Source organism: Eptatretus burgeri, chromosome 2 (assembly GCF_056783735.1).
Source record: "Eptatretus burgeri isolate ZD-2024b chromosome 2, Ebu_testis_v1, whole genome shotgun sequence".
NCBI classification, from domain to species: Eukaryota; Metazoa; Chordata; class Myxini; order Myxiniformes; family Myxinidae; genus Eptatretus; species Eptatretus burgeri.
The window spans coordinates 122,624,877-122,644,876 of NC_140962.1; the positions used below are offsets into that span (position 1 = coordinate 122,624,877).

Sequence of the window (20,000 nt, forward strand, 5' to 3'; positions counted from 1 at the left end):
AGATAGTAAAAGAAAAACGGCTATCCTGAAGAGTCGCAGCACGCATAAATGACATGTATTCCCACTAGACAACGGGTTTGGGCCTAACTACACATGTACTTACCGAGATACCTCACCTAAAGGACCTGAATGGTGGTTTGCGAATTTGGTTACCACAACACTACCCCCTCCCCTTTTTACAGACTCGTCCCGAGTCGTCAAATTTTCGTGTGCCATCATGTGTAGTTTTCCCCTAGTACATTTTACCTACGGATCCCTGAGTGCGACATTCATGGTATTCGTGTCCCCAAAATAAATAACCTGAGGGCTGCGTAACTATCTAAACAAACTCACTCACACGGACGACTTAAATAAAATTGCCGGCGCTAGACAGACATGCCGGGGGGCGCACTCATATTTACAGTACATCTTAACCTTAACTTACAAATTTTACACTAAACCATGGCCCAGGATCATTGAGCTCTGCAAAAAGAAAGCAGTTAGCAGGGAGCCAGGCTGCCCGCATGCAGTCTCTGGCTCAAACAATGCAGGTGACAGGGAACGTGGCTGGCTGCTCACACGCAGTCCAAGGCCTTCCCTTCTGAACTGAACGCAGTGAACCACAACGGTGCATGGGCTGCACAACGTAGTCTCCGTGCCAGCTCAAGTGGCACACGCAATGAACACAACGAATGGATGGATGAACACAACATGGTGCACGGGCCGCCACTGCAGGCCCGTGTTGTAGCTGCCAACTGGGCAGTTCTCGCAGCTTGCAAACTGTTGCTTTTACGATCCTGGCGCACATGGCAATGAACAGGGGGGGGCAAAGCAAAAATTGAACGGGGCTGGTGATCAGGGGCAGTGGGCATGGCATGGCAAAGGTAGCAGGCAAACACAGCCCGCAGAAGAAGGCCGCTGCAGGCAAACACAGCCGGCAGATGAACTGGCCGGCACAGGCCTTGAAGAAAAACATCCAGCCGGCAGATGAAGTGGGCCGGCACAGGCCTTGCAGCACAACAACAGCTGCCGATGAAGTTGGCCGGCCTCTGCCTTGCTGTCAGTGGAAGTTGGTGGAGGGAGTGCGGTGGTGCTGGCCACTTGGAAGGTGGGCTCGGACCTACCTACCTGTCTCCCTCCCAACCTATCGCCTTTGCCTGTCACTGTACATACCCACTCCCTTAATTTGTCAAACCCCAATTTAGCCCCAACTTATTTTTTTGTTGTTTTTATTTTTACTCCCCCACTATAAATCGTCCCCTAACCCCCTTTATCGTCTTTGTTCGGCTAACCTATCCTGTCACCTAGCCTACTCCCAACCCCTACGTTCCCTTCCCGGAGGGGAATAAGGGAGAGCTAACGTCCTGTGTCGAGGCCCAACTCAAGCCTCAGAATGGCCTCCCCAGAGTTCAGCGATCTAACCCAAAGTGGGTCCAGCGGCCCACAACGACAGCGAGGGGATGGATGGTGCGGAGGGGTACATCTCCTAATCTACCCTAACCATTTAACTGTTAAACTACCCCGGGGCTTTCAACAAGCGCCTCTCGCTTAAACTATTGGTTCTAACAACCCAGATTCCCGTCGCCTGTGTTGGTGTCCTCACAATTTCGGGCCTCGCCCCCCAATTTTCTCTCCGTGCCCTCACACGGTCTCCTGGCTGGGACACGTGGCTCCCTTTTGGCAGGCACGACCCTCTGCCGAATCTCCCGCTATGGCACCCCCGGGCACTACACTGCCTCCGAGCCTACCAGCTCCCTAACACCGGGGAGTGCCCCCCATGGCACCTCCCCTGAAACGCACACGTGGCAGGCCGGCCTCCCGGGCCCCTTTCCGAGGGTCACCCGTGCCCACAACACTGCCCACGCGGCTAATGGTGCCCCGGGCCCCCGCACCAAGCAGGCGCACCCGTGCCCACTACTCTATCCCGGCCCCCCATGGGCCCATGGCCTACCGCGGCCGACTAGCCTGGTGCCCGGGGTACCCACTCAGCGATACTCACCTTTCGCAGCCACGCTCCCAAGCCCGTCAACAGGGCTCCTGCACCCCTCCAAATGGGTCTCGAGCCTACTTTCCCACCAACAACAAAACGACCTCCACTTTTCAATTTAACTAACCCAGCTAACTCACTCTACACTGACCCCGGGGTCCCTTGGGTGGGAGTCACTCCTCCCCCCAATCACTCATCGCACCATGCATTCCCCATTCGCTCCACTCACACAGACCCGCTGGCCTCACTCACTCAACATGTCTCCACACAACTCACCAACTCTTCAACACACACCGCTGAACTCTGCCATCCTTCTAACTACCTCCCCTAACTAACTCGTGCTCCCACGTCGTCCCTTAAACTAGTAGCACGTTCCTTTTAACACTACGTAGCTAAACTACATCCCCTCTACACATCCAAAGTCTGTCCATGTCCTCAAATAATCCCATTTTATTTCCCAACCTAAAGCTCACTAAATCCCTCTACCTAATCCATTCCACGGACTCCATGAGGACTTACCCCTGCCCCATGAAGTCGGTCTAACTAAGCTAACCCTTCCCCCTAACTAGTTTCCATCCTGTGCCCCGGTAAGGGGGTCTTCCACCCCTTGCCCAGGAATCCTGTGCACCCGAAAGTGAGGCTTGCTTTTTTTTTTTTTTTCTTTACATGCGCAGCACCAGCGCGGCAACTCAGAGCTCGCGCACTTTGCACCTGCCCGTGATGTCATGCAGCTGCACGTGTACCTCGTCCCTCCTTGGACGGTACCATCCGGCCGGGATACCCCTCCTGCCGGATTCCAACCCCACGTGCAGCCATGACGTCACCGTGCGCATAAAAAAAAAACACAAGCCCCACGTCTCGAGGGGTTCCCCACGCGAACACATGTGCTTTGCCCGTTGGAGCTTAACACACACGATCGCGTGGAGAACCCGTCCGGTCCAAATCCATTTACCTGCCTAAACTTTGTCCGTCCGCGGGATCGGCAAATCCACCGCGTGCGTTTCCGGACCGGGACTTCACCCTCGCAAGCGAGCACGTGGTATCCTCGTGCGTTGCACAGCACGGACCGCGTGCTCACTGCTGGGTGAACCCGGCACGGTCCCCGAAACAACTACAGCCGCTACTCGGCTTTCTCTCCTCTGTCGCCGTCTCCATCTCCATTCCACACACGCATACCTGCGTGTTACGACGCACACAGTCCACTCCATCACATTCACACCGGGAGACGCGGCTGCGTGCTCCCGCATGCCAACCGACATCTCCCTCTCATACCGCTCTCTCACACACACGGTCTCCCTTGCATAACCCATACCACTCACACGTGGTGCTCCATTCACTCGTGCCTCACTCACACACGCGGGGGCACTCAACCGCTGTTCCTCATCCACACACCGTGCCTCACTCATACACGCGGGGGCACTCAACCGCGGTGCCTCATCCACACACGGTGCCTCACCCACACACGCGGGGGCACTAACCCGCGGTGCCTCACTCACACTGGCCGTTTCATCCACACACACACGGCCTCTTCCACACACGGTGCCTCATCCACACACGGCGTGCTGGGAAGCACGTACTCTGGCACCATCGCCACCACACCACTCACACACGGGGTCGCTTCCACACACGGGGACGCACTCACACCTTGCACCACACACACAGGGACAACCACACTGGGGATTCGTGTCCCCACAAGGGTCTCCGGGGCCTCTACACCCCCCAAGCTCTCCGTGCACCTCTCCACAGCACTCGTCCCCTCAACCTCGCAAAGCACGACCGAACTCACCTGGTCGTGACTCGTCTCAAGGGGGCATACTCCCTCCCCTCGTTCCTGGAGGAGGCCATCCAGGTGCTCGCACTGGGTCCCTACACAGTCCGCCAGCTCACCCCCATTATCCTCCACTACCTCCGTGTGTGTGTGCGCGTCACTTACCCCGTCTTCATCGTGCAGTCTCTCCTCTATTTTTTCTGTCTCCCGTGTCTCTATACATTTTCTCTCCTGGTTCCTTTTTTCTGTCTCTTCCTGGTTCCTTTTCCTTTCCCATCTGAGTCGTTCTTTCTCTCTGAGCCCCATTAGCTGTTCGTTCTCCCTCCGTTTTAGTTGTTCAATTTCACACTCATAGAGTTGTTGTTTTCTTTCCCACTGTTCCTCCTGCTCTTTGTTTTCCAATCTCATCGTTTCTTTCAATTGGCTCATTTCCTTCCTGTGTTTCATTCGCTGTTCTCTCACGACTCTTCCTCGTTTCCTCTCCTGTCCTTCCTTCTCCAGTTTCATGGTTTTCTTCATTTGGTTAATCTCCTGTTTGTGTTTCATTCGCTGTTCTTTGTCTATCTCGTACTCCAGCCTCAGCTTTTCTTCCAATTGGTCAACCTCAGATTCATGTTCTTTTGTTTTCTATTCCATTGTTCCTCTCGTTCTTCCCTCTCCAATCTCGTTGTGTCCTTCAATCTCCTGATTTCTCCTTCCTGCTTCATTCCTTGCTCCTTTACTTTCTCCTCGTATTCAAACCTATTTTTTTCTTTTGTCGTTCAGTTTCAAATTCATACTCTTTCAGTTTTCTATTCCACTGTCTTTCTTGTTCCTCCTTCTGCAATCTCGTCATTTCTTTCAACTGACTGATTTCTTTCTCCTGTCTCATTCGTTCTTCCTTCATTACTCTTTTCTTGTTCCTCATTCTTTAGTCTGGCCTTCGCTTCCAGCTGTTCGATCTGTACAGTGTGGTTTCTTAAAGTTTCATTTTCCGTTCTCTTCCTTTCCTCTTTTAACACTCTCAGTTCGTTTTGTAGTTCCCTCTCTTTGTTTTGGTGTTTCTGTAACTCAGAAACTTTCTTTTCCAATTCCTTTCTCATCTCCGCACACTCAGACTTTGCTTTGGCTTCTAACTGTTCTTCCGGCTTGCGCTTGTGGTTTTCTACCCGTCTTCCCAGTTCCTCTGTCTCCGTTTTTCCCTCCAGTCCCAGCTTATCAACTCTCTTCATGTCTTGAAGTCTTTTCTCACACTCCACTGTTTCGACCTTCAATCCCTCCTCTGTCTCCTCCTGGCTTTCTTTTAATTGGTTTTTCGCTTCGAGTGCGTTTCCATCCATTTTTTTATTTTCCATTTGTTGCGTATTTCTCTTCATTTCGTTGTTCCCTTCTTTCATTCCGTCAATTATGCTCTGCACGAGTTCCATAACGTGCTGTATTGTCACCTGCCCTGGCCACTCCCACTGACTACATTTAGCGGTGGGGTTATAATAAAAAAAACCGACCAGATGAACGGCATCGATGCCTTTCCCAACCTTCTGGTACGGGTTTCTCTTGCACGGTGATCTCGTCCTGAGCCATGGATTCTACATTACTATTACACATACCTAATCCACCCGGCACCCGCTCGCCTTGAGACGCCATCTTGCTTCTCGTGAAGGGTTAATTTTGCTCGCTCGTAATTTGGAGGGAATCGGGGGTCGCTTCTCTCACCCCTGGACCGATTCCCGTGAATTTCGCTGGAGACAGGAGAGCCTGTTGTCCCGCTCTCCAATACCAGTGCCGCGAGGAGGGTGATGAATTTGTATCGCACGACCTGACACCAGTGTTGCGGTATTCGCGCCCGCCGGCGTGCTGACGGCCACGTAACTCGAATCGCGGCCCGTCGCCCACCGGACGGACAATCCAGTCGTGACCCTCTCGGACTAACGCCGGGAACCAGTCACGGGTGGACCTTTCGGTCTCACCGCGATCGAGCCAATCAGCCCCCGCGTGGGATAGGGTTGCTCGCCAAATTCGACCTACCTAAGTACCCACGCGGAGGGTAGACCGGGCGATCGCACCTCGCCGCAGGTCGACTTCGGACACGGGCCACTTAAGCGACCCGTTCCGTACTATCGGGATAACCGAGCGGTGTTATCGTCGACCTCGACGGTTCGATTAATTATCGGGCGTATTCAGCCCACTACCAACCCTTTACGTGAAGCAAGATGAGGATTCAATGAAGGAAATGACGAAGCGAAGCGGGAAACAGTTCAACACAAAGCACATTTATTCGCGACGAACGGAAAGCACACATATTCAATTCCACCAAAAGCACATAGAAAAGAAGAAAAACACAATGCAATTTACACAAAAAGCAAATATAAAAGAGAAACACAATGCAGAGCTATCCGACTACCGAGAACACGGCAACACTTATACAATTTTACTTCACAGACGGCGCCGACAACACATACCCAAAACCAAGGAAAAGAATAGCCTCAAGGATGAGGCGGGCCTGAGGCCGAGACCGGGTCGGGCCTACCCGTCTGGTGATGAGACGCGGAGCGGCGATGGTGCCTCAACTCCGCGGGCCTCGCGGGCAGTGTCTGGTAGGGGGTGGGAAAGGGGCCCCCTTGGTCGCACTATCTCAGCGCGGGGGGAAACAGGAGGGGGTTGCTGATGCTCGGGGTATAGAGGATTTTTATTGTCCCGCGACGAGCGTCTCCACCTCGGCCAGGTCGCGCTGTCGGCCTCCCTGGGGTGCAGCTCCCTGCACGACGCGAGCACCCCCTCGTCTGCCCTCGCCGCCTCTCCACAGCTCCGTCCCCTCCGCTCCGACTCCAACGCACACGACGACCAGCTCCTTCTTGCCAAGTCCACCGCCCGCGAAGTCTTAACTCTCTGTTCCCTCTCGACTCTACTACTCTCTGGACTGACGAACACGGTCGCTTTTTATCAGCCCCGTAGCTTCGCCCTCTCATCTTTGACCCCCTCCCTTTGACCTTTCACCTCGCTCCCCATTGGCCCGAGAAAAAGTGGGCGTGAATGCTTTTTGATCCATAAATTTGCATATATCGATCGCCCTCCAATGCCCTGGGGGCGGGGCCAATTCGCCCCTCGCTCACTGATTGGACGGCAAAAAGTGGGCGCGTGTCGTTTTTGATCCGTTTTTGAAGCACAAAATCCGTTATTTTGTACACGCTGTTCGGCGCGCGCCCTGCACGAGTCCAACACCGGTACCCACAGGCGGCGCAAGAACGGTGGCGATGCGACAGTTGCGAGGTGTGACGTGAAGGTCGTGGCGGTTGTGGTGAAGCGGTGGTTGGTGGTGGTAACAATGGCGGTTGGTCCAAAATAAAGATAGTAAAAGAAAAACGGCTATCCTGAAGAGTCGCAGCACGCATAAATGACATGTATTCCCACTAGACAACGGGTTTGGGCCTAACTACACATGTACTTACCGAGATACCTCACCTAAGGGACCTGAATGGTGGTTTGCGAATTTGGTAACCACAACAATATATATATATATATATATATATATATATATATATATATATATATATATATATATATTTATACATATATACATATATATATATATATATATATATATTTATACATATATACATATATATATATATATATATATATATATATATATATTTATACATATATACATATATATATATATATATATATATATATATATATATATATATATATATATATATATATACACACACACACACACACACACACACACACACACACACACACACACACACACACACACACACACACACACACACACACACACACACGTTTTGCCGGCATTGTTTTTCCGGCTTCACACCCAGCTTCCTCAGTCACAATAGATATTTATCTATTGTGTACATATATCTATTATATTGTGCATGACGAAGCCGGATGTGAAGCCTGGGAAGTGTTGCCGGAGACCGGGTCTGCTCTCGGTTTTTTGCTCAAATTAGCAGATTTGATCTAGTTTTCAAGTTTGGTTGGATGCTCCTTCTTCTTTGAAAAAATAAATAAATATTCCTGGGTTTCCTGGGTAACCTCGCTGGGGTTTGAAGCCGCCATGTTTTTTGGCCTGCTCAACCATGCCTTGACTTGAAAGCGGCTGCAACAATTTCTTGACGATAAAGATTTTTTTCACTTTCCTCACTATTACCGAATACCTGTTCATCATAGCTACGAATCGTTGCATACATCACATTTGTAAGTGCTATCATTTTCAAATTATGAGATTGAAGCGATTTCATGCATTATATGATACGATTTTCCCGATCTACTCTCACGGACTAATTAAAGTGTATCATCGAAATATTATTTTGGTTTTGAGGATCGGATATCATCTGGACTAAATAAGTGTTGAAATCTGATAATTTAAAGAAATAACGAGTCTGATAACTCAGCCGATATACCTATTTATTTTAAGCAGGCAAGGCTATGTTCCCTCCTTCTCCATAGATACACAAGAAAATGTGAAATTTCCAAAGCATTAAACTTATCTTTTTCTACTGTTTGGAGAATTATATTTCATGAACAAATAATTGAGGAATGTGCCAAAATTAACAAGCTTCATTGAGCTCTATGATTTAATGCATTCACTGCCAGACCTTGCACTCTGTCCCCCAGAGGGATTGCCTATCCATAGCATCTGCTATATCTGTGTATATTTTCGGAGGTTTCACGAGGTGCTCTGCAGGGAATCAAAGCAAATCTGGTAAAAAAAAAAAAAAAATGGACCGTTTTAAAATGATATACCATGTGACATGTGAACAGATGAGCAGGAAAAATAGCGAATTTATAGATTTATTTTATTTCACGAGGTGCTGTGTGCGCGGTGAAGACTGGCTTTAAAGTTAAAGGGATCCTTTATGGTATGCAGCGATAGCATGGCCAACTGTTCCTTTTCAACCATTTAATTGGAGTGCTTAAACCAGTTGCCAAGCACCTTTTGTCGATAGCGGTACTGTGCTTTGTCATTGTGAGTGAATCGTTCAATCACTGCGGATGCTTTTGCCACACCACGTCATTCAGAGTGAGTAGTTCATGCTCTGTAACCCTGAGCGAGTGGTTCATGCTCCGTCACCTGAGCGAGTGGTTCATGCTCCGTCACCTGAGCGAGTGGTTCATGCTCTGTCACCCTGAGCGAGTGGTTCATGCTCCATCACCCTGAGTGAGTGTTTAGTGCTCTGTCTCCCTGAGCGAGTGGGTCATGCTCGGTCACCCTGAGTGAGTGGTTCATGCTCCATCACCCTGAGTGAGTGGGTCGTGCTCTGTTACCCTGACTAGTGGGTCGTGCTCCGTCACCCTGACTAGTGGGTTGTGCTCCGTCACCCTGAGCGAGTGGGTCGTGCTCTGTTACCCTGACTGGTGGGTCGTGCTCCGTCACCCTGAGCGAGTGGGTCGTGCTCCATCACCCTGAGCGAGTGGGTCGTGCTGTATCATTCTGAGCCAGTTGTTGTGAAGTAAACCCGATTTCTGAGCCGTTTGCCATATTAACATGTTTTCTAAATAACCTCGCCAAATGTTTTTTTCCACCTGTCACATGCAGCTGTTTATTAAGAATAATGTTTGTGAACATAACCCTGAAACATCTCTATATATGCAACATTGTTTTTGGTGAAAGCTGCTCAATGTTTCTGGGTTGTATACAGTAAGTACTATACTTGGTAATCACACTGACACCAATCTGCCGATTCCCGAAAAATTGCCGATATCGGCTAAGCACGTGTGTGCGTGTGTGTGTGTGTGTGTGTGTGTGTGTGTGTGTGTGTGTGTGTGTGTGTGTGTGTGTGTGCGTGTGTGTGTGTGTGTGTGTGTGTGTGTGTGTGTGTGTGTGTGTGTGTGTGTGTGTGTGTGTTGTTCATAAAGCATCACATATTCTCTTTGCCAACTCCCCTACGCTCATCTCTCTCTCTCTCTCTCTCTCTCTCTCTCTCTCTCTGTCTCTCTCTGTCCCTCTCTCTCTCTCTCTCTCTCTCTCTCTCTCTGTCTCTGTCTCTGTCTCTGTCTCTGTCTCTGTCTCTGTCTCTGTCTCTGTCTCTGTCTCTGTCTCTGTCTCTGTCTGTCTCTGGACATATCCGAACAGTGGTTATGTCTGGATGGTGTTTGTCTCTGGACGTGTCCGGGCAGGGTTTGTCTCCGGACGTGTCCAGGCGGTCTTTATGTCCGGACGGGAGTATGACTGGATGTTTCAGAGTGGTGTTCATCTCCAGCCAGCTTGGCTCTGGACATGTCTGGGCAGGCTTTGTCTCAAGACGTGTCTAAGCGGTGTTTATGTCCAGACAGGAGTTTGTCTCCGGAGGTGTCTGAGCGGTGTTTTTATCTGGCCAGCTTGGCTCCGGACACGTCCGGGCGGTATTTATTTCCGGACAGGAGTTTGTCTTTGGGCTGTGTTTATAGTATGACCGGTAGAAAATGGATTTCAGACATTATTTTGTTTCCATCTTCCCTGTTATTCTATGTAGAATAATTTTGATGAGACAGTGTAAATCGTAATTAATGCTCCAACGCACGTCTGCCTTCCCTTCCTCTCACCGAACACTGTCTTCGCTTCTCCCACTCCTCCTCACTCCTTTCCCCTCCACCTCTTCACTCCCTCCACTCTCTCTCCCCCGCCCATCTTTCCCTCTTCCCCCCTCCTTTTCTCGCTCCCCCTTTGGTATTACCATCAGCGAAGTGACGGGTGGTATTTGCTCATGTATAATATTTGTTTGAATTGTGTTTTAATTTAGCTTTTGATCTTGGTGCTTGTATATTTGTTTTAACATGATTGTTCTTGCTGTTCTGATGTTAAACTTGTATCTATGAGTCTTCTGACTGTCTTTACCAAGGATATTTTCTTTCATAAAATGAAATGAAAAATTCAGTGCCTTCAGAAAGTGTTCACACCCCTCGACTTTTGTCACATTTTGTTGTGTTACAGCCTGAATTTAAAACGGATTAAAAAGCAATTTTTGTCACCAATGTACGCAAAATACCCCATAATGACAAAGTGAAAACATGTTTTTCGAAGTTTGTACAAATTCGTTAAAAATGAAAAGCTGAAATTTCTAGCATCAAAAAGTATTCAGCCCCCTGAGTCTATACTTTGTAGAAGCACCTTTGGCAGTGATTACAGCTTTGATTCTTCTTGGGTATGTCTGTATCCGCTTTGCATATCTGGATTTGGGGATTTCCCCCCATTCTTCCTTGCAGATTTGCTCAAGCTCTGTCAAGTTGGATGGAGAGCGTCGGTGAACAGCAATCTTCAAGTATTTCCACAGATTCTCAATGGGAGTCAAGTCTGGGCTTTGGCTGGGCCACTCAAGGACTTTCACGGTCTTGTTCTGAAGCCATTACAGTGTTGCTTTGGCTGTATGCTTGGGGTCATTGTCTTGTTAGAATGTAAATCTTCGCCACAGTCTCAGGTCCTTTGTACACTAAAGCAGGTTCTACTCAAGGATTTGCCTGTGTTTGTCTCCATTCATTGTTCTCTCGATCCTTACATATCTCCCAGGCCCTGCCACTGAAAAGCATCTTCATAGCATGATGCTGCCACCACCATGCTTCATGGTAGAGATGGTGTTATGTGGGTGATGAGCTGTGCTTGGTTTCTGCCAGATGTAGCACTTTGCATTCAGGTCAATGAGTTCAGTTTTCATCTCATCAGACCACATGATCTTTTGCCTCATGCTGTCAGAGTCTTTCACGTGCCTTTTTGCAAACTAGAGGTGTGCTGTCATGTGCCTTTGTCTCAGGAGTGGCTTTCATTTGGCCAATTTCCCATAAAGCCTATATTTGTGAAGGGATGAAGACCTGTTGCCCTTCTCGCAGGTTCTCCCATCTCAGCCAAGGAACTCTGTAGTTCTCTCATTGCATTCTTGGTCATCTCCCTGACCAAGGTTCTTCATGCCCAGTTGCTCAGTTTGGTCATACAGCCAGCTTGCGGAAGAATCTGGGTAGTTCCATATTCTTTCCATTTCCTGATGATGGAGCTCACTGTGCTCTTGGGAACTTTAAACACTCTAGAAATTGTTTTATACCTTTCCCGAGATCTATGCCTCCTCACAATTCTATCTCAGAGTTCTATGGACAGTTCCTTGGACTTTTGTGGTGGAGTTTCTGCTCTGACATGCGCTGTCAACTGTGGGACCTTATAAAGAAAGGTGTGTTTCTTTCTAAATCGTGTCCCATCAATTGAATTGGTCACAGGTGGACTCCAATCAAGTTGCAGAGACATCTCGAGGATGATCAAAGGAAATTGGATGAACCTTAACTCACTTTGGAGTGTTATAGCAGAGGGTTTTGAATACTTATTGATGCAAGATATTTCAGCTTTTCATTTTTCATTAACTTGTAAAAAATTCTAAAAACTTGTTTTCACTTTGTCATTATGGAATATTTTGTGTAGTTCAGTGACAATTTAAAAAAAAATTAAATCCATTTAAAATTCAGGCTGTAACGCAACAAAATGTGACAAAAGTTGAGGGGTGTGAAGACTTTCTGAAGGCACTGGATGTGAGAATCTGCATTCCTTGCATAATGAGTAGTTCAGATGGGAACATCAAAAGGAAAACCCTGTTTTGGGTTTGTCCATAGTCTTTGAATGTCTGTATCATAACGGTAATACATGCACAATATCCACTATAAGCCATAGCTCAGTGCAAAATAAAAATTTGGTTAAAAAAAAAATTCAAAATAAATATGCAAGTACTTTGTAATCTTTTCAGCTACTCAAGATGCAGTTGAATACAGAGGTTTGTGATAGATACAATTGACATCAGCAGAATACATTCACAGAGCTACCTTTTAATAATTTATTTATCGGGTATAATGTTTCCATTAAGCCACTGTGCATCCGCTGAGGGGATGTTTTGTAAACTCCAAAAGCAGCATAAATTTCATCACCATTTGCCAAGTTTATACTTAAGCAGTCTGAGTAATGAGGAGCTGGTAAACAAAAATTGACACTATATGTTATGATATATTTACATGTGAAGGCACAGCTAGGAAGAAAAAGTGTGAGTGCAGATGTTAGAGCGGGGATGGTGGAGGCATGCATTGAGCATGTGGGAGGGTGTACGAAACATTCCACAGTATTTGCGCAAATAAATAGGTGTCCGCAACTGAAATACGTGAAGAAGACATTCTATTACGGTAAAAGGAAGTCCATGTAAATGCACAAATCTCATCCCCATACAATGTTACACATCTCTTAGAGAAAGTTTCGTTACAACTGCTCCAATGGAGAGTGCCAACATTCTTACGGCTTAAGCATGTTTTTGCTGTCACCCACAGAATGGGAAAAAGACAAAGTTAGTGGACAATGGCAGGTGCCATGGCAGACTAACCAGGTGCTGTTTTGGCACTTGGGGTGGGGTAAGGTGGAATGTGGAAGAAAATCAACCGCACAAAACGAATTTTGATCCTTCATACAATAGATTACAAGATTACATGAACGGTTTCTCACTAATAACTGTTTCCAGTGCAAGTTGTGATTGGCCGAATGTGAGCCTAGGCCTAACATAGGTCCCTGCAGGTGCATGGATCCATGCGTATGGATCATAACCAGGCTACGGTGCACACAGTTTAAGCCACACTCAGTGACGTTTTCTTTCAATGATCGACACTACAAAGATGCTAAATAAATAAATTAATAAATAAATAAGCAAGGTAGAGAGAAACTGTTTGGTTGAACATGCAGGAGCATTAAGAAAATGACAGGCAATGTAGCAGGAGCAAATGTGATATACCATCTGCTTCATCCGAGAAGTATCTGCACTTCTGGCATGCTCAGTTTCTTTTTCACTCTCTAATTCCACAATGTGCTTGAAATTTCTCCTTAATTTTGTCATGGCTTCCTATTTGCCACTGCAAATTCAAAATCTATTTTCCTACTTTAAGCAGAACACTTATCAGTGTTGATTGTAACCCCTCAATTTTATTTCAGATGCATCAGGAGAAATCTCAAGGCGGGGGTGGTGGGAATCTAAAATGTTGAAGTCATTTACATTTTGTATGTCATAAAAAACAAAGTTCAGGGTGCGACATGTGGTCGACCAAGACCATGCATTTAAAGCAGTCATGCTTCCTTCGGATGAAATGGCATTTCTAGATACGCAGGGTCTTACAACGCCACCATTATAGTATGCTTTGCATAATATGAGGGGGTAGAGGCATTAACATAATAGATGTGAGACGCAGGCTGAGCCAGTGGCAAAAAGCTACCATTAATTTTACTTCCCTGGCCATTACAGTCTTCTATGTATGAAGATAACATTACAGAATGGACCAGAATGAGAGCAATAAGACAGTACATACAATTAAACAGCAGAGTGCTGCCAATGAATGTACTAGAAAGGAAAACCAAAACGACATTTTATTACATTCTAAATAAGCTGTTATTTTCTTAATGGGGAAATTAAGTGGTGGGTGGCCCAAGAAAAAAGGAAAAGAGATTTAGGAATAATTGTAGACAATACACCGAAGTAGTTTGCGTGGTGTCAGGCAGCAATTAGTAAGGCAAATAAAATTTTAAGATGTGGGAGATGCATTAATGTTTAATTCTGAAGAATTATAGTGCTAGCATTGTGTAGTGGTTAGATTGTATCTGCAATAGCACAGCTTTGATCACCTTTTTATTGAAAAAAAATACCAGCAGAAAAGCCAGTCAAAATGATGGGTGACCCTTCTGTATTTTCACACAATTCAGCATTGGAAACTCAGGATTAAACCGAAATTACACACAAAAACCTTAATCTATTTCACAAATGGCTCATCTCTTTATTTGGGCAGTGTATCGACAATAGACAGCTGCTACCCGGATTACATACATGAAGAAAAAACATGCCTAATGCTTATGACAGGTGATCCTTCTGTATTCTCACACTTATCATCATCCTTGAAAAATTAGGCGAAAACTGAAATTATGTACAAAAACCATCATTTATTACATAAATTGCTCATCCCTTTATTTGGGTGGTGAATAAGTCACACACCACTACCGTGATCATTCCGGAGAATAATAAAAACCGCAGGGACCCGTGGAAATGCCACGGAATGTAAAACGTGACTTCAAGTCCTCAACTCCCCCCGCACCCCTCTCACAAACCCAAAGTCCTCAACGTCCACCTCCCAAAACCAAGTCCTCACCTAACCCCTCTCAACCCTAAGGTATCAATCCTCTCCCCACTCCAAGCTTTGAAACAACCTCCCCATCTGTTACGGTCACCCGTCTTGTATATACATCACCAACTAATAATACATCCATCTTGATGATATACCCATCTTGTGTCATAAAACTTGTACATACATCACCAACGAAGGATGCATGAGTTGACTTGCATTAATTGGAAGTGAGTGAGGAACCAATGGACAAATCAACACAGGAAATGGCATTTGAACCTGCTGTGACAGCATCACGAGTTACGTGCTCCGGTGGTAGTCAAAGGGGCAAACACGATTTCCCCTTTATTCGCGTTCTTCAAAGCAAAAGGGCAAATTGTTATATCGTCATTACATATTTCTTCAGTGGAACATTTTAACTCTTGATGCCATTTGTGACTTCAAGGAAAGCACAATCGAAATGATATGCGGAAAAGACATGTGACAATAAACGATAAGAAACTATGATCCTCCTGACGCATATATACACACCGTTAAAATTAAAGAATGATCTCAGACAAAGACCTTTTATGACATTGATTTAAGCCCTGCTTGAGAGAATGCCAATCCCCTCCTCCACTTCAAGCCTTCAAACCTCCTCTCAACCCATCATGGCCACCTGTCAATCTCACAATCCCACAAGATATTCAGAAAGGATATGTGACAATGAACGACCCAAAACCAATTATCTTCTTCCTGATGCATGTATATGCACATCGTCAAAAGTAAAAAATGACCTCGAACAAATTTCAAACGATGTGGGTTTAATCTCTGCCTGAGAGAATGCCATGTAGCTATTTGAGCAATGCATAAGTTACCACACTGTTGTCTTGATCGCTGGATGTCCGACAGATCATAGTTTATTATGGTTGGTTGTTTGTCTTTCTGTGTAATTTTGTAATAAGTGATTATGAGTAGCCTAATTGTGTGACTAAATTTGTGTTAATAAATGATCGTAAATTAATTAAATTATTCGTGAAGCATCTTAAATATGCATCAAAGTTACAATTGTGGGTGGAGTCGGGGCAGCTCGAGCAGGGCAGAAATTTGACGAACTGACTTGTTGGAAAGGTGGCATCCGATGACGGTGCCACGTTGAAAGTCACCGAGCTCTTCAGCTCGGCCCATTCTGCAGCCAATGTTTGTCTATGGAGATTGCATGGTTGTGTGCTTAATTTTATACACCTGTCAGCAATGGGTGTGGCTGAAATATCTGAATCCACTCATTAGAAGGGGTGTCCGCATACTTTTGGCCATGTAGTGTATTTAGTACCACAAATATACTATAACCTTTGGTTTATATGATCCAGAAATTCATAAAGTTTTGGTCATTTTCAGGTCTGATGGTTTAATGTAAAAGAAAATGGCGACTCCACAGGAGAAAGCTCACTGTGTCAAATGGTTCATCGAGACGAGATCTGACATGCAAACTCAGCGTAATTTCCACACAAGGTATGGAAGGAATCCACTATCGCGGACTAGTATCAGAGGTTTGGGGAGACTAAAAGTTGTCACAAAAAGAAAAGTACCGGTCGATCAAGCACAATGCAGCAGATGTTGAACGAGTGCGTGAATCATTTAAACTAAGGCATCGGCTCTTAACCTGGGGGGCATGAGTAACTTCCAGAGGGGGCGCAAGCCCGGAGAAAAAAGCAGGAATTTCTCTAATTATTTTTGGAATTCTCTTAACAAGTGTTTGCATAATATCATGATGAACATAAAAAAAACAAAAGTATCACCTTTAATAATTTTCGTTTTCTATTCGCTACTAGGCCTACCATTTTCTGTATTAAAATTAATGTTACAATTTAACATTTATTTAAATTTAATATTAAAATTTATATTTTAATTTTAATATTAAAAAATGTTTTCACAGATTTGCAGTACCCATTTCAAACGAAATCATTCACAATGAGTTCAAAAAAGTGGAAGTATCTTGACGAATATATTCGATTTGGATTTATGTCCCTCCAAAAGGGTGCCACAGAGGTACCCCAGTGTGAAATATGCTACAAGACTGAGCAATGATGGCATGCGGCCCACACGCTTGGATCGCCACTTGAAGACAATGCATCCTGCTCCAGCTGCCAAACCCAAGGCATTCTTTGAAACAAAAAGGCAGTCCTTGAAGCAAGCTAAGATGGACAATAGTGGAGCATTTCGGCAACAGACTTCAAAGGTTGTTGAGGCTTCCAATGAGATCGCTATGTTGATTGCAAAGAGCAAAACCAGCCATAACATCGGAGAGACTCATAAAACCAAGTGTAATGCATGCAGCAGAGCTCGTTTTGGGGAAGGATAGTGCAAACAAGCTTTCCCAAATCTCTCTATCAAACGATACCGTCAAGGGAAAGATCGATGAAATATCTCAAGACATCAAAGATTAAGTTCTCAACCAAGTAAGACTTTCTCCTGCATTTGCCATCCAGTTGTACAAAAGGACTGATTTTGCTCAGTGTTATCAGCTACTGATGTATGCTCGTTTTGTGTCAGGCAATAGTGTAAAAGAGGAAATGGTCTTCTGCCACCCCATGGAAAGTTATACAACAGCCACAGATATTTTTCAAGTGGTATCAAACTTCTTCCAGGAAAATTAACTTTCATGGGACTCGCTGGTAGAGGTGTGTACTGATGAAGCTCCGGCCATGCTTGGTTTGCAATCTGGTTTCATAACAAGAGTGGAAGAAAAAAGTCCATCTGCTCTAGGTACGCACTGCATCCTTCATCGTGAAGCCTTAGCATCCAGAACTCTACCTGCTGAAATGAGGGATGTCATGAACCTGGCTATCAAGGTGGTCAACTTCATCAAAACTGGAGTCTTAAACAGTCATCTCTTCAAACAGCTGTGTGTGGATATGGATTCTTAACATCAAGCCTTGCTTTTCCACACAAACGTACGATGGCTTTCGAAGGGAAACATGCCTGGACGGCTTTATGAACTACGACAAGAAGTGGCAACATTTCTAGATTCGCAACAGAAAGCAGATCTCCATGACGAGTTCCAGTCTGAAGGATTTTTGCTCTCTCCAGCTTACCTGGTGGACACGTTTGAAGCGCTGAATGCCATCAACCTCAAACTCCAAGGGAAAAACATCAACATAATCATGCACCAGGACATTATTTGAGCCTTCATGGCCAAACTCGACCTCTGGAAATGTCGAATTCAGGATGGAAATACAGCCAGTTTTGCTAACTTGGATTCTGCTCTCATTCAGTTAAATTGATTCTGAGTTAAAGAAAGAAATAATTTCTCATCTGACTGAATTTGAAAGCAGAATTCATCAGATACTTTCCAGATATAGATGAGAAGCATGAAGCCTGGAAATTCATTAGGAACCCATTTCAATGTGAAGTGGCTGATATTTCAGATGAAGTGCAAAAGGAGTTTCTTGAGTTAAAGTTCAACTCCTCGGATGAAGAAGACTTCAAAAAACTGGATCTAGAGTCGTTCTGGGTCACGTACCTTCCTGTTTACCCTTTGATCTCACATCAAGCTCTTCAGATTCTGACAATGTTTGGATCAACGTATCTTTGTGAAGCTGCATTTTCCACGCTCGTTGCTGTCAAGACCAAGTACAGAAACAAGCTGAACATTGAAGGGAACTTGTGTTGTGCTCTCTCTGGCATTCGACCACGCATTCAACATCTGGGAGCTAAGAAGCAATGTCAAGTATCTCATTAAATATGCTGTGTATATGAGTGTTGCTCATACAAAATTCTTTGTTCAATAAAAATACTAAACACACGCATTTTTCCAGGTTTTCCTTTAAATTCAGGAGGGATTTTTTTTACCATTTGGTTGAAGATGTGAGGGGGAGGCAGGGGTGGTGTGGGCGTGGAGACAATGACCAACTAGTCGAGGGGTGTGGTTGTAAAAAGGTTGAGAACCACTGCCTTCAAGGCATGCAGTTTTCAGGTGTGTGTGTGTGTGTGTGTGTGTGTGTGTGTGTGTGTGTGTGTGTGTGTGTGTGTGTGTGTGTGTGTGTGTGTGTGTGTGTGCGCACGTGCGTGTCAAAACCGATGGAGTGTGACAAGCACTTTGCTGATCCCCATTGGACACAGTCCAACAACAGTGTCACCTCCAACACAGAGGATTTGGCCAATTTACTCTGTCAAAGAGACAAAGATAACATGGTTTACATGAGATTACATTTACAAAGATTACATTATATATATATATATATATATATATATATATATATATATATATATATATATATATATATACATATACACATATACATGTCGGAGTGAGTGTGTCGGAGTGGTGCTGAGGTGTCGTCCACCAGACGGCGGTCTCCTTGGGTTAACCTGAGGCGGTCCCTTCGGGTGGGTGCCTGGAATGTCCTATCCCTAAGAGAGGATGATCACCTGTCTCTGTTATCATCTGAGCTCAAGCGTTTGGACATCAGGATTGCAGCTCTCTCTGAGGTTCGGAGACCGGATTGCGGCGAGATAATGGTGGGTGGTTACACCTACTATTGGTCTGGTCGCTCTGATGGTTACCATACCCAAGGAGTTGCTGTAGCTGTGTCCAATAAGCTGACCCCAATGATAATTGAGGTAACACCGGTCAACGAGCGTATTATGAGATTAAGGATTCGTCACTCCTTAGGTGTCATTTCCCTGGTCTCTATTTATGCTCCGACTGAGGCGAGTGATCTTACCGTGAAGGACACATTCTACGCCACACTCGAGTCTGTGGTTGATCAGTGCCCCAGACGAGATACACTTCTAGTCTTGGGGGATTTCAATGCATCGACTGGAACTGATAGGGATGGTTATGAGGTGTGTGTTGGTCCCCATGGGTCAGGAACTATGAACCAGAATAGCACTAAGTTCCTTGACTTTGCAAGAAGTCATGGACTTAGGGTGGCTGGTTCATGGTTTCAGCGCCCGCAAGCTCATCGCTGGACTTGGTATTCCAACGCTGGCGGTGTGGCAAAGGAGATTGACCATGTCCTCATTGACGGTCGTTGGAGGATGATCCAGAACTGCAGGGTCTACCGGAGTGCTCAGTTCCTCAATACTGACCACAGGCTTGTTGTAGCAACTCTAAAGCTGCACCTTAAATCCTGGAGAATGGTACCATCCCAGCCTAGGCTGGATGTTGCCAAGCTCAGGGAT

At 45.8% G+C, this 20,000-nt stretch overlaps 1 protein-coding gene and 1 long non-coding RNA gene across 4 annotated transcripts in view; one reads left to right on the forward strand and one right to left on the reverse strand.

Moving 5' to 3' along the window:
- The window catches only part of LOC147032979 (uncharacterized), an 88,112-nt gene extending 75,139 nt beyond the window's left edge, over positions 1-12,973 (forward strand). The window contains exon 3 of the long non-coding RNA XR_015055418.1: positions 10,926-12,973. This is a non-coding gene — a long non-coding RNA (uncharacterized LOC147032979). The remainder of the gene's footprint in view (positions 1-10,925) is intronic.
- Positions 1-20,000, reverse strand: part of LMO3 (LIM domain only 3) — a 203,166-nt gene that overhangs the window by 65,206 nt on the left and 117,960 nt on the right. The window lies entirely within an intron of this gene.